The 12,992-nt window shown below is 37.3% G+C and overlaps 1 protein-coding gene and 1 long non-coding RNA gene across 13 annotated transcripts in view; both read left to right on the forward strand.

Annotated features, from left to right (window-relative positions):
- The window catches only part of MAGI2 (membrane associated guanylate kinase, WW and PDZ domain containing 2), an 817,299-nt gene that overhangs the window by 208,887 nt on the left and 595,420 nt on the right, over positions 1-12,992 (forward strand). The window lies entirely within an intron of this gene.
- LOC308190265 overlaps positions 1,803-12,992 on the forward strand; it is a 29,631-nt gene continuing 18,441 nt past the window's right edge. Inside the window, exon 1 of the long non-coding RNA XR_013947039.1 lies at positions 1,803-12,737. This is a non-coding gene — a long non-coding RNA (uncharacterized lncRNA). The remainder of the gene's footprint in view (positions 12,738-12,992) is intronic.

The raw sequence follows: 12,992 nt of genomic DNA on the forward strand, positions 1-12,992 counted from the left end.
AACACCCTGACACCAGAAAAGCAAACTGAAAAAGCTCGATGTAACCAGGTTTGCCTTGGGTATTGTCCTTATGCTGGGACATCTACAAGCAAATGTTTCCTGTAGACACCACAGATTTAGCTTTAACTACACAATGAATTTGGAATTTATTTATTTTGAATAACTTTGGAAAACAGTTATTTTAATTAGGCCTTGTATATATATATCTGTGATGCATACAGTGGAGATAGGAACATGGCTGTTCATGATAGCTATCTTTCTGTAATGTGATCCTGATGAATGAAAACTCCCAGGGACCAAAATGTCAGTCTTTACTCTGAACTACAGCTTGCTGTGTCTCTTTTTTTTCAGCCATTTGTCTAATTTTTTGCCTTGTTTCATTAAAGAATTTTGAATGTCACTGGGAGGAAAGAAGTCTTCATACTGCATTACCTTTTTATATATAAATGACAGTATTTATGCCCATGTTATTTTATTTTCCTTTCCTTAAAGTCACAGAAGAAAAAATGTATCTGCACTTTCCTCATGTAAGTTGCCTTCAGTCAGCCCTTGAACTGGTTACAGTTCTTAACTGGAACCTTTAACTGCATCAAATTATTATAGCAACACGGATTCAGTCAGGTGGGAAAGGTCTCAGGAGGACATCTGCTCAAAGCAGAAGTGACACTGAATTCCGAGCAGGTTGCTCAGGGATTTGTCCAAATGGGTCTTCGAAACCTCCAAGGATGGTGATCTGGGAGCCTCTCTGGGACACCTGTTCCAGTGCTTAATTATCTTCACAGCAATTTTGTTTTCACTTATACTCACTAGGGTCCCCTGTTTGAAGTCATGCCTGTCATTTCTTTCTTCTGCACTTCACTGGAGAGCCTGGGTCTTCTTGGTCACCCTTTTGTTAGGTATTGACAAGCTGCAGTAGTTACTTCTGCTGTAACTCTTCTAGGGTCTAAAAAACCCTGGTCCCTTAGACTGACCTCACTGGCATGTGCTTATACGATTAGGTATATTATGTCACACCTACACAATCCTGAGCTGTAAGCACATAATTAATTGATTATTTTTTTTTTCCCTGAGGTCAGGTAATTTCTAGTATTATTTGTTACAAATTTGAATTTCTTTTCGGAGTGGTAACTAAGAAATAGCTTGTAGCTATAAAATATTAGTCATGGAGAACATCTGTATGAAATTACATGAACCCATAATTATATTTTCAGTCAATAGAGTCCATTATAATTGTGTGCTTATCTCAAGAAATGCTGATGCATACCTTTATATTCCGTGTGCTTTAATCCTTAAATATCAAATCCTATCTCTGTCTAGGGAACTGATATGTTACTTCAGGCTGCTTTCACACAGATGTATTAATGTAGGGCACATAGAAACACATACTTTATGGAACAAGGCAAGAGTGTTGCACATCTACCTTCTGGTACACACACCAAGATCTTCTCTTGCTTCAGTTATGTTATGCCAATCCTACGGTCAGCTTCAGAGGCAGAGCCACATGCAAAGGTAGCCCACACAAGAAATTTTGCTTTTATTACTAGATAATTACCTCTATCACCTAAATGAGGCACAAAAGGTTTTGCGTTTATTACTACACCATTTACAGAAATCTCAGGAGAAAGCCTTGTGGATTTTCATTTTCAACTAAATTGAGTGTGATGTCAAGTCAGTGTTCCAATGTGCATGAGTAAGATAGATCAGAGATTTCTCAACAGGCCTCACTCCTGTACCATTTTTATAAGCTGTTGGGAGCTGATGAAATAATCAAGCTCATTCTGGACCCTCTTTTGAGATAGGTGTATGATTTTGATAGCTATCCATGATATTTTGTAATTGGTAAATGAAAGTGTGAACAAAGTTATTTACCTCTTTTCTTTTTTTATTGCTAGTGTCCTGGTTTCAGCTGGGATAGAGTTAATTTTCTTCCTATTAACTAATATGGTGCTGTGTTTTGGATTTAGGATGAGAACAGTGCTGATAACACACCAAAGTTTTAGTGTTGCAGAGCAGGGCTCACACAGAGCCAAGGACTTTTCAGCTTCTCATGCTGCCCTGCCAGTGAGGTACCTGGGGGTGCACAAGGAGCTGGGAGGGGACAGAAGCAGGACAGGTGACCCAGACTGGCCAAATGGAGGCTCCATACCATGTGGTGGCATGCTGGACAATACAACTGGTGAGGGGAGTTGTCCAGGGGAGGGCTGCCACTGCTCAGGGTCAGGCTGGGTCAGCTGGTGGTGAGTAATTGCATTGTGCATCACTTGCTTTGTATATTCTTATTCTATTATTATTAATTATCCTTTCATTTTCTGCCCTGTTAAACTGTCTTTATCTCAACCCACTAATTTTACCTTTCTTCTAATTCTCTCCCCCATCCCTCTGGGAGAGGGAGTGAGCGGATGGCTGTGTGGTGCTAAGCTGCCTGCTGGGTTAACCCACGACAGTTAGAATTTGAAGCAAGGTAGTGTTTTCACTTTTCAGCAAACAACATGAAATGTTCCTATCATAACCCATATTTCACTAGAGTTACTGTGGCTTGCAGGACTTCAAAAAACTCAAAGTTACTAAGTTTTTACATTTTATGAGGAGCTAAATTAAAACAAACAAAAAATAAAGACACACACACAAAACAAAACAAAACAAAAACACACCACTGATGATCATGCTTTTTTCCACACAAAGTTGACATCTGATTCCTAGCAAAACAGAATTGTCTGGTTTTGTGTTTCTGACATGGAAGCAACTGTTAAGTAGGAGAAGCTGCTAGAGATGAATGGAAAGCAGTGCAAGATAAATGTGATTTTAAAAGCTATCTGAAGGAGTGGGATCTTCCAGGCTCCTATCCATGGAAACTGAAGGCAATTGATGGGCATATGAATGAGATATCCATAGTTGCGTGAAATAGATGTAGATGTATTGCATGTAGGACATGGGATTGAAGTGATTCAGGCTCTGTACGGCTCTAATATGAAGGTGCATGTTTCTGGATAAACATAAGTTGCATTTATGTAAGGAAGGGAAAAGTCTATGAAGTGCAGATTTGTAGCACTTGATGACTGTTAGTCATGCATTTGATACAGCAAATAATTTTCCAACTTGATGCAAGCGTGAATCCTTGTTCTCCTCTATTTTTTCCAGTGGTACTACGGTAGGTGTTTTTGTCATTAGCTGGCATATTGCTGTTTTGTAAACACAGATGTGTGCAGCAAGGAGTTTAGTGGCAGTGAGAAAGGAGCAATATCTCACCTGCTTTTGTCAATATTATTATTATTTATTATTTTTACAGCCCCCAAAAGTGTGCTAGGTACTTGGAGGAGCTGTTAGAGCAATTTAATGCTTCTTGTAATCCTCCAATAACCAGGGATTTTTTTACACATATATTTAGCTTTATGTAGATAATTTTACAAGATACTCTGTAAGCAATTAGCTAACAGCTCTGTCTCACCACTGTGTGCAGAGCCCTGCTGACTTTTCCTCCTTTCTTGTTCTTTTCATGTCACAAGGGAGTCTGTGACAATTTTTTTTATTGTCATGGTGCTTTATACCTAAACGCAATAGTTGGTTTGTACTAATTGCAATGCAATTATAGACCCTGGTCATCTTTAGTCATGACTGTATGTATGAAACCCATAGACATACCTAGAGAAACCAGCAAATGTCCACAGATGTTCCTATGAGTCCATGATTGCCTACTTGAGCTGTACCTTGAGGAGAGTTTTTTTTGTTTTTTTAAGAGAACAAGGGTGCTTATTTCATTTTGCTCAGAGTTGGCTCTTATTCTTTTATAGCCAAGTCTCTACATTTGGAGCTGTTACCAGTTAATTGCAATGGTTTGTAACCTGAAAAGATCTGTTGCATCATGGCTGAGCACCTCTGCTTCATTTGTATGGCTGCTCAATGCTTTAGACATGGTCTAGGCAAGTATTTGCACTTGCTGCATGACTGTGTACATCCTTGTTAGCATGAATGCAGAACATTTCTTGCCTACAACACAATTCAGAACTAGTTCTCACATACGGTACAATTCCATTGCATTTGGCTTTACCACCCAGTTAAATTTGGTTTAGAATACGTAATATTATGTTATAGGTAACAAATAATTTTTACTATCTTAATATGTTTTTATGCTTGGAACATTCTGTCTTTTTTCCTTATTCATAATTTTTGATAGAGCTTCATCATTAAATCAAATGAGAACGCTTTTATGTATAATATTGAATCGTGCATGGTTAAGGCTGAAGCCATCAAGAACATGCAAAACAAATGGGCTGTGACCCTCACTTGTCATTCTTAAGCAAACCAGAACCACTTCATAATTATAGTTTAACTTTTTCTTTCATCTGCATTGACTATGAATGAACTGGAATGAAGAGCAAATGCTACTAGTTTTATTAAGAATAGAAGTTATATTGAACATCCAAGTGAAGTGCTGGAAGCCGAGTTTGTTAGTCAGTTTGGGAGTATTATATCTGACATTGCAATAGCAAAACAGCATTAACTTTAAGTGTTGTTTTGAATAGACATGTACTCTTCCTATTTGTATAAGAGTTTTTAGAAGCAAGTATGTACTAGGAGCAAATAAATTTAAACTCTAAAGAATGTGCTTCTGTATTTAAAGGGTAGACAGAATTCATAAGCTATTGAAAGCAGCCTATTAATTGGAGACAGTTCCATTTTCTAAAAAATAAAAATAAAAAAATGGGCGGCGGTTCAGTGCTGATTCCATTTATGTGCTGAAATAAAATCACTTTGATAGAGATTTGTTCAGGCAGCAGCTAAAGGCAGATTGAAAGTTGTTCTAGAAACAAGTGTGTGGTTTTGATTTTTTATTATTATTTTTTAAATGAAGGTTTTTAATGTCAGGAGTATTATATTAGTATTTTTAATTTCAGTTAGAGGAAGACTGCGTGTGTTTGTGAGTGGATGCATCCTCTTGGCATTCAACAGTATTTCTCTGGAGCAGGAATTACAGCAGTTTGTTTAAAAGATATGTGAGATCTTTTAACACTGTATTTTGTGAATGTCCAGAGAGTACAAAGTTTCAGTATCTGTTTCTAATGATAAAGATATTTTAGAGTATCCTTCATCCTGACACATCCCAGAGAGCCCTGCAGGTTGAAGCTCAGATCTGCATACCTACAGGTATTTCTTACAGCCACCTACCGACTTGCAGGTGAAATAGAAACTGCATATTATTACTTTGCAACAGCAGGAAGCTGCATCAGAGAGGAAGAGGGAAATCACTTTTTAAATTATCTGCCTGTCTTAAGGTTTGCTGAAGTATCCCTCTGTATTTTAATTTCTAAGTTCTCCTCAGGTCTATCAGACTTGCCTAAAAAATCTTGGGGATTGTTTAATACCTCTGTGTTCTACATGGTAGCACCTGTTTTTCCATTTTCCTGTTTATAGGAGATTGTGTTTTGACAAAATATACATAAATAAAAGCTCTTTCAGAGCCCTAGCAGTGTATACTCCATCGGAGCTCAGTTCAAGCAGAGCAGATAAGTGGGGTGATTGAAGTTAGAAAATGACCTGAGCATAACTGAATGAACATAGTAAATTCAGAAATTTATTCTGCCAGCGGATAATTAATTGATTTGTCCATAAAACCTTACTATGGAAATGGCAAGAGCTATCACAGTGGTGTAAAGCAGCTGTGTAGCAGTGGCAAATGCCCAAGAGCTGCAGGCTGCAGGTGGACACTGAGCCCCAGCCTCACTGCAGCCATCTCCACGCCCCGCTCTGGGCAGGCAGGGTCTTGTTTCCACAAATCAGCAACAGCTGTGGGAATTTACTTCTGCCTTTGGAGGGCAAAGGTCTTGCCATAACACAACATCTCTAGCCTTCAGAGGAAATGTCTAGATTTTTGCCATTTTGTTTCTGTCAGAAATAGAGAAAATAATACTGTTGAAATCTATTAAATTGAATCCTTGAATTTAAAAGGTCTTGAGATTCATTTTGTTATTGAAGCTTGCAGAATATCCTTATTCATTTTTTTTTCCTATTTAAACTGCCTGGACTTAGGAATTGTTTGCACTTTCAAGTGTAAAGGTTGTCCTGGGTGATTTGAAACTTCAGGCATAAATTGCTACATATTTATTGCTATAAAGATAATCTTCCAAACATGTATTGATGCAGCTCCGACTTCCTGAGGGTTCAGCACTTCTACTGTAGAAAACTTTCCCAATCAACAAAAGAAGGAAACTGCCAATACTTTGGCAAGATTTTTTATTGCTACCTGGAAGTCTGAAGGACGAAGTTGATGTGATCTGCGAGCATAAGTACACGAATGTTCCAGGGGAAAAAAAACAGCATGTGGATAGTTGGTAGCTAGGAAATGCTTCTGAGCCTCAAATAATGCTTTAGTGGGAAAAATGTGTCTGACGTCTTGTTCAGTAACTTGGTCTCTGTATACATTCAGTAGACTGATTAGTTGGAATTCCTCAACTGAGATGTTATCTAGGCTCATACATTTATTTGTTAACGTCATAACATAAAACAAAACAAACCAGACTGCTTAACTGAGGAAAAAAAAAATAATAATACTATGAATCTACCATTTTAGTTACAGTTTTTCTTTGCCCTTGTTCCCTTGGTGATTCTTTGTAAACAGAGAGAGCAAAAATGGTGGGAAGATAATGTAATTCATCTTCATAAACATAATTCCTGCCTTCCTGTTGGTCCAAGTCTCCAGGAGAGCATTCTGGATAAGCCAACTGTTACATGTAGCATATATTTTATATTTTTCTTGGAACAACAATGGCAATGCAGACTTAAAAAATATTAGGAATTTTAGGCACTATGTGTTCTGAATGAGCATAAGACTAAAAGAACAAAATCAGTACTAGTCTGATAGTTCCTTTCACCTCTCCTTCTGGAGCTGCAACACAGGGCATGCAGGGGCAAAGGTAGAGATAATGCATATGTTTTGGGGAAAAAAATTAGGAAAAGAGGATCAAAGCATTAAGTAGCAATTTTGTGTTAAAAAGCAGATCCATTTTACAAATCTCTTTTCTTTTTTAGTCAGAAAAATATAGCAGCATTAGTCTAGACTAAAACCCTTTAATGTTTTTTGTGGATGAATACATTATTTTTGAATGAGAAAATCGATGCATTGTTGATGTGCTAGATAAGGATTTATGCACACAAAAATTGTTCTTGATGGATTAATTTTCAAGATAAAGGTGCCACTGTTTGGAATAGTATATGACATATTTTTGTAATGATTTCAAATGACTGAAATCACTGCTTTTGGAAAAAAAAATATTTCCTGTGAGTACAAATGTACAATATGTTCTTTCCCTTTTTAGGAGTTAACCGTTACCTTCTATTACAGCATATTCATAGAACTGTGAGATGGCAGTCACATTTGTCACATGTGTGACAAAACCTAAGTTATATTTCAGAAGGAGTTTCTTGGCTTCTTGAATCTAAATGCTTTGTGAGAAATACAAGGTGTATATCTTCCAAGCCTGTTATTATGTGTTATTGTCTATTCAGTGTCTCTGTTAATCCTGAAAAAAAAATATTTCTATTCTGGTAAGGATGTGATACACTGCTACTGAAGTGAATGGTGAGAGTCCATTAGATTTTAATGGACTTGGGGTCATGTTGGCAGTGAGAAAGTATATTCTGGAATTGATAGCCTTGTTGCCTCTTGGTCATTTCAATTTAAACTTTGGAATTGGAAAAGATGAATCATGTAAAACCCATTTATAATCAGAGATTGTATTTCATTGCAGTTATTGAGCACAACAGAAGTACACGTCCTAATTTCATCTCTCCCATCAAGGTTTACAAGCTGTTCCAGTACTGAATAACTTACAGAAGTGAAAAAGCAAACAATTTCTTTTCTCTTCTTTTATGAGTTCTGTAATCCACTCTAATCCATTTTAAAAACGTGATTTTGGTGATGTGTGCTCAGCCGAGGTCCATGGGATCAGTCAACCTTCCTGTTGCTAGTCAAACTTCCTGTTGCTGTTCATGATATCTCTTTATCTAATAAAATCAGGAAATTAACATTAATTATTCATAGTTTTTTGTTAGATCATTGTCATTGCTTCTAAATGACATAGTGTGATGTTGCTTTACCATATCTTTGTGTGTGTTGTGTGCATGTGCTGTGCAGAATCTTCACGAAAAAGCAACTCAGTGCAGTGTCAGAACAGTTTACTGTCAACATGAGGCTGAAGTAAAAGAATTAGAAGAACCAGATGATTTGATTTTACTGAGATTATATCTTTTTAATACTTGTACAGCTTTATCAAAATCTGTTACTACCCAACTGCAAGGATAAAGAAGCAAAAAGCTAGTATTAAAAACAAACAAACAAACAAACAAACAAAAAAACCACAGGACATCGACATACTAACTAACGTAAGAGTAAATTATTGCATTTGTTTATTGTTATAATATCCCTTATAACAAACTATAGGGCTAAATATGTAGAAGCCTTTTTTGCTGTTAATCAACTTACTCGGTAAAGCTGCCTTCCTAATGACATTGAACCATGTTCTTCCCAATAGAAAAAGAAATAATTCTAATTAATTGATTGATTACAAGTTGAAGAAGTCCCATGAGATATTCACAGAGGAATCACAGAAGCTCAAATACTATTTCTATTCTAGGTAATAACATGAAGTTAAGGCTATTCCCAGGCCCTTGGAGCAAGTGCAATAGTATGGCTCACATCTCTATTGCTGTTCTCTTTCCAGTCAGGCAGTGACAGTAGCTATACTGCTAAGAACTTGGTTGTCCTATCCTTTACACTATGTCCACTTAAAAATCTCTTCAGTTTTGAGATGTTTTTCATAAATTAACTCCGTCCTTTTTGGTTTCTGAAGATTGTCAAGTCAGTCATAGAAAGCTTTGGAAGTATTATGTTTGCAGGCAGCTTTAAAAGTGGTTTATACAATTCCCTATGAAACTTTTCAGTTGAATTTCCATTCCAGTTTACTTCGTAATCTACTTTGTTCACAAGATGTTAGCTTGCGTTTAAATATCAGAGCTATGCATGTTTATCTGAATGTCACCATCAGCTGCAGCTAATAATATTTATGAATACTTTAAGTCATCACTGAGTACTTTATGAGTATGAGTCTCTGTACAAGACCCCCAAAGTTAAACTAAATGAGCTTGATGTGGAAACTACACTTGGGCATGCTCTGGTTTTTGTATGTATAAATCAATGGCAAAAGAAGGCAACACTTGAAACAAATATGTAAGGAGCTACAGGGGTCAGTGAGGTCTTCAAGGTGAGAATGACAAGCTTGAATTTCATATTATGCTAGAGAATGTAATGGGTTTTATGACTTTGGCTCCATTCCAGCAAAGTACTTAAAGCCAGAGCATTGTCCCATTATGTAAATCTATTTATGGAGATAGATATATTCCCCCTTGAATAGATGTGTAACTCATTAGCATTAATAGAATTTATGAGTTAGCAGTAAGGAACAAAGACAGATATTAGCTTGAACATCTATTATTATTATTTTTTTAAATAAAATCTGACCTTTGTCCTCTGGGGGGGGGGGGGGAAATAATCTATGTCAGACTTATTCTCAGGATATCTCTGAAATTAGATTGTTTTGTCATGCAGAACAGGACATGATATCACGTTCACAATTCAAGCTGGAGGTTTTTACATAGATCTAATATTAAAACCAACCAAAACAAAAACAGAATTATGAATTAAATAATTATCAAATTAAATTAATGATAATTTAGAACAGCAGCCACAAGTATGCCCATTTTGCAAGAATGGAGACCCAGTGATATTTTCCCTTCCACAGTGTATTTTAAGAAAGTATTCTCAAAAATCGTAAGTCATTGATATGTAATTTATTTGCAATTATTGGTGAAAGTTCAGAAGACTAATATCTAGAGATCCAAATAAGCTTGAGGAATGGAAATTGTGGAAGAATTTCTGCAAGAAGGGATAAAAGGAAAGGTTCTGAGGTGCAAGAGAAAAGCAGGAACCAAAACAGAATAAAGTGCTGAAGAAGTGAAATCGGAATAAGGCTGAAAGACTCTCAAACCTGGGGAAAGGATGCGGTGGGGAGGCAAGGAAAGGCCAGGGATGATGTGGCAAAATTGCATGCTGATGATACGACAGGCTTAGTGCCAGCCTTGAAACCTCAGTATGTTATTTCTGGCCACTACTTCATAAAGAAAAATATTCATCATCAGCACCAGCTCAATGCTTCTCAGTAGTTTGGGTGAAACTGAGTATTTTTGTCTTAAGGTAGAACAAAAATAATAGTTTGCTCTGGCTGCTGTGGTATGGGGCAACAGTAGAAGCACCTACTTTCTGCTTTCCTCTGCAGCTGTTGGTGGCAGTTAATAGCAGCAAGGCCATCACCTGAAGACCATGCCATTAAGGAAAGTTGGCAGCATGGACACCTCTTACGAGGACAGTCTGCCTCTGTGGACATCTACTTATTTTATCTCTGCCTGAAATTGGCCCTGTGTTCCTCTCAGGGTGATAAATCCATATAAAATGATTGTACTCTCACTGCCAGTCACTACTCTTTGGCATGAGCAAACTATCTTAGTCTGGGTTATCAACCCCAAAAAGGTACCATAAGAATTTTTCTTTCTTTTTTAACTTTTGTTAAATTTAGAAAATTGCTTACAGTTTGCTATCTTGTTCTTTCTTCCTAAGTGCCCCTCAAGCCCTTTTTTTTTTTTTTTTTTTTTTTTTTTTTTTTGGCACAATATTCCTGTCTCAGAGCACAGGATAAGTGGTGATCACTGAACCAGTAACAACGCAATATTTCTTTTTAACATCAGCCATATGGTAAGTATGTGATCATTGCCTAACTCGGTCAGGGGCTTAAAGATGTAAAGCTTCTTATGCTTTTCTTAGACCAGCTGTTTCTATTGGGAGGCTGAAGATCAAGCATCCACACTGCTGAATTTATCTAAAAAATCTTACTATGAAAATCTTAAAAAGGGGGCATTTAAAAAAATCTGGCCTCAAATATGTGTTGAGAATTCTTACCTAAATAAGCTATCCAAGGCCAGACAGAAAATGACATTCCTTCTTTTCCCATCCTTCTTGCTGGTTTTCTCAAGTTCCTTAATCAAAGTATCAACCATCCAATTATTTTAGTGTTTAACCAATTTCAGCAATATGTCAGAAGGGAAAACAAGAATATTTCATTTCCAGTTTTATTTTAAGCACAGTTCAAATGTTTCTGTAGCAGCTGGTAGTAATGCAAGAAATATTTTCTGTCATACTTGTTTAAAACAAACTTTCCAGCACTATCACAAAAGCAGTAGCATTACAACTGAAACACTTAATTGTACATGACACTACAATTACATGACAGATTTTTAGTAGTTTATGACTTTTCTGCAGGATTATAAGCAGATATGCTTTAAAAGCACCTTATCAAATAACACTGTCTTGAAAGCTCTTCAGGACTTGAATAAACTTCCTAGTAAAATAGTTTCTGGGGGTGGGGAGGAAAAGGGTTGATACTCAGGAAAATATAATTTAAAAAAAAAAAAAAAGTGTTTTTCCAATGCACAAGATGGTTTTGCACTGAGAATAGCACTGGCCTCTGACACAAGAGCCATCCGTGTGTGCATGTTGTGTGTCCCCACCAGAGCTGACCAGAGCCAAGACTTGCCTTTGGCTTGCCCCAAAGCCATCCTATTAGCCAAGGCACTGATATTGCTGATCTCATTCCCACAGGTGTGCCTCCTGCTATTGTGTGTTGAAGCAATCAGATAGGCAGAAATTATGTTTCTTTCTAAGTCTTACACTTGAAAGGAGGAGAGGAATTGGCTGAGAGGCTCTGAAGACATCTTCTGGAAATAACATATCATCAAATGGGTGAAGCACTTCCTTGTCTGCAGGATGATGGTTGCTTCATCCTCTCCTTTCTGGCTGAGAGGCTGTGGTGGAAATAGAATAGCTTAATTGCAAATCAAAAAGTCCCATTCTCAAGTACAAAACCACAATTAGGAGTTCTCAAATGGGTTCTTCAAGACAAATGTTGCAGAAGCCATTCCTGCTGCAGAACCTACACAGAAGGAAGGAGAGTTTTGTGCCTCCTGGAAAATGAGAAGAAGTTGCAACTCAATAAATAGAGCCACGGTATCTGGATGAATGCAGCTACTCCTTATTCTGATTTTCCACAGTGTCTCACAACACATGCTTCGATAACTGCTTGGCAAGTATTGACTTTGGGAGCACTAATCTCACTGCCGACTTGTTCTGAGTACCAGTGAGTTGCTATTATAGTGTGTCAATGATTGTAGTTACTGCCCTTTTCCATTCTGCCTCTGGGTTAAGAGACAGTTTCCCATGCTTTGTAATTACCGGCCAAACACCAAAGAATTAACACTGTCCGTCTGACAGATTCTGTGATACTGTGTGATTGCTCCTGTGGAAGCAATAACCATTTGCTGACCTACAAGTTCTTGCAGGAGGCTTATATTATAGCTCTGTTCAAACGCATTTAAGAAAACAAGAATTTGAGGAGATACTCCATGGGAAGATATAAGTAATGCTAAGATAGCATAGCTTGCACACTGACGTTTTCAGAGCTTTAATTTCAGACAACAAGTGGCACAGTCATTGAGGCAATCAATTGAGAATGACAGAGAACATTTAGATAAACATTTAGTCTATTGCGTAAATCTGGGTACAAGGGGAAAAGAAAAGGTGAGTTCACTAATGAAAGGAAAGACTGCCTATAGAGGAAAACCGAAATAAAAACTGAGTAGTATGTTGTGGTTTAACCCGGCTGGCAGCTAAACACCACACAGCCGTTCGCTCACCCTCCCCCCTCCCTCTCTGGGATGGGGGGAGAGAAACGGGAAAGTGAAGCCTGTGAGTTGAGATAAAGACAGTTTATTAAGACAGGAAAATAATAATAACAATAATAATAATAATAGTGATAATGGTAATAGTATTAACAATAATAATGTGTAAGAAAACAAGTGATGCACAATGCAATTGCTCACCACCCGCTGACCGA

This window comes from Anser brachyrhynchus (genome assembly GCF_964034855.1).
Source record: "Anser brachyrhynchus genome assembly, chromosome: 1".
In the NCBI taxonomy this organism is placed as follows: Eukaryota; Metazoa; Chordata; class Aves; order Anseriformes; family Anatidae; genus Anser; species Anser brachyrhynchus.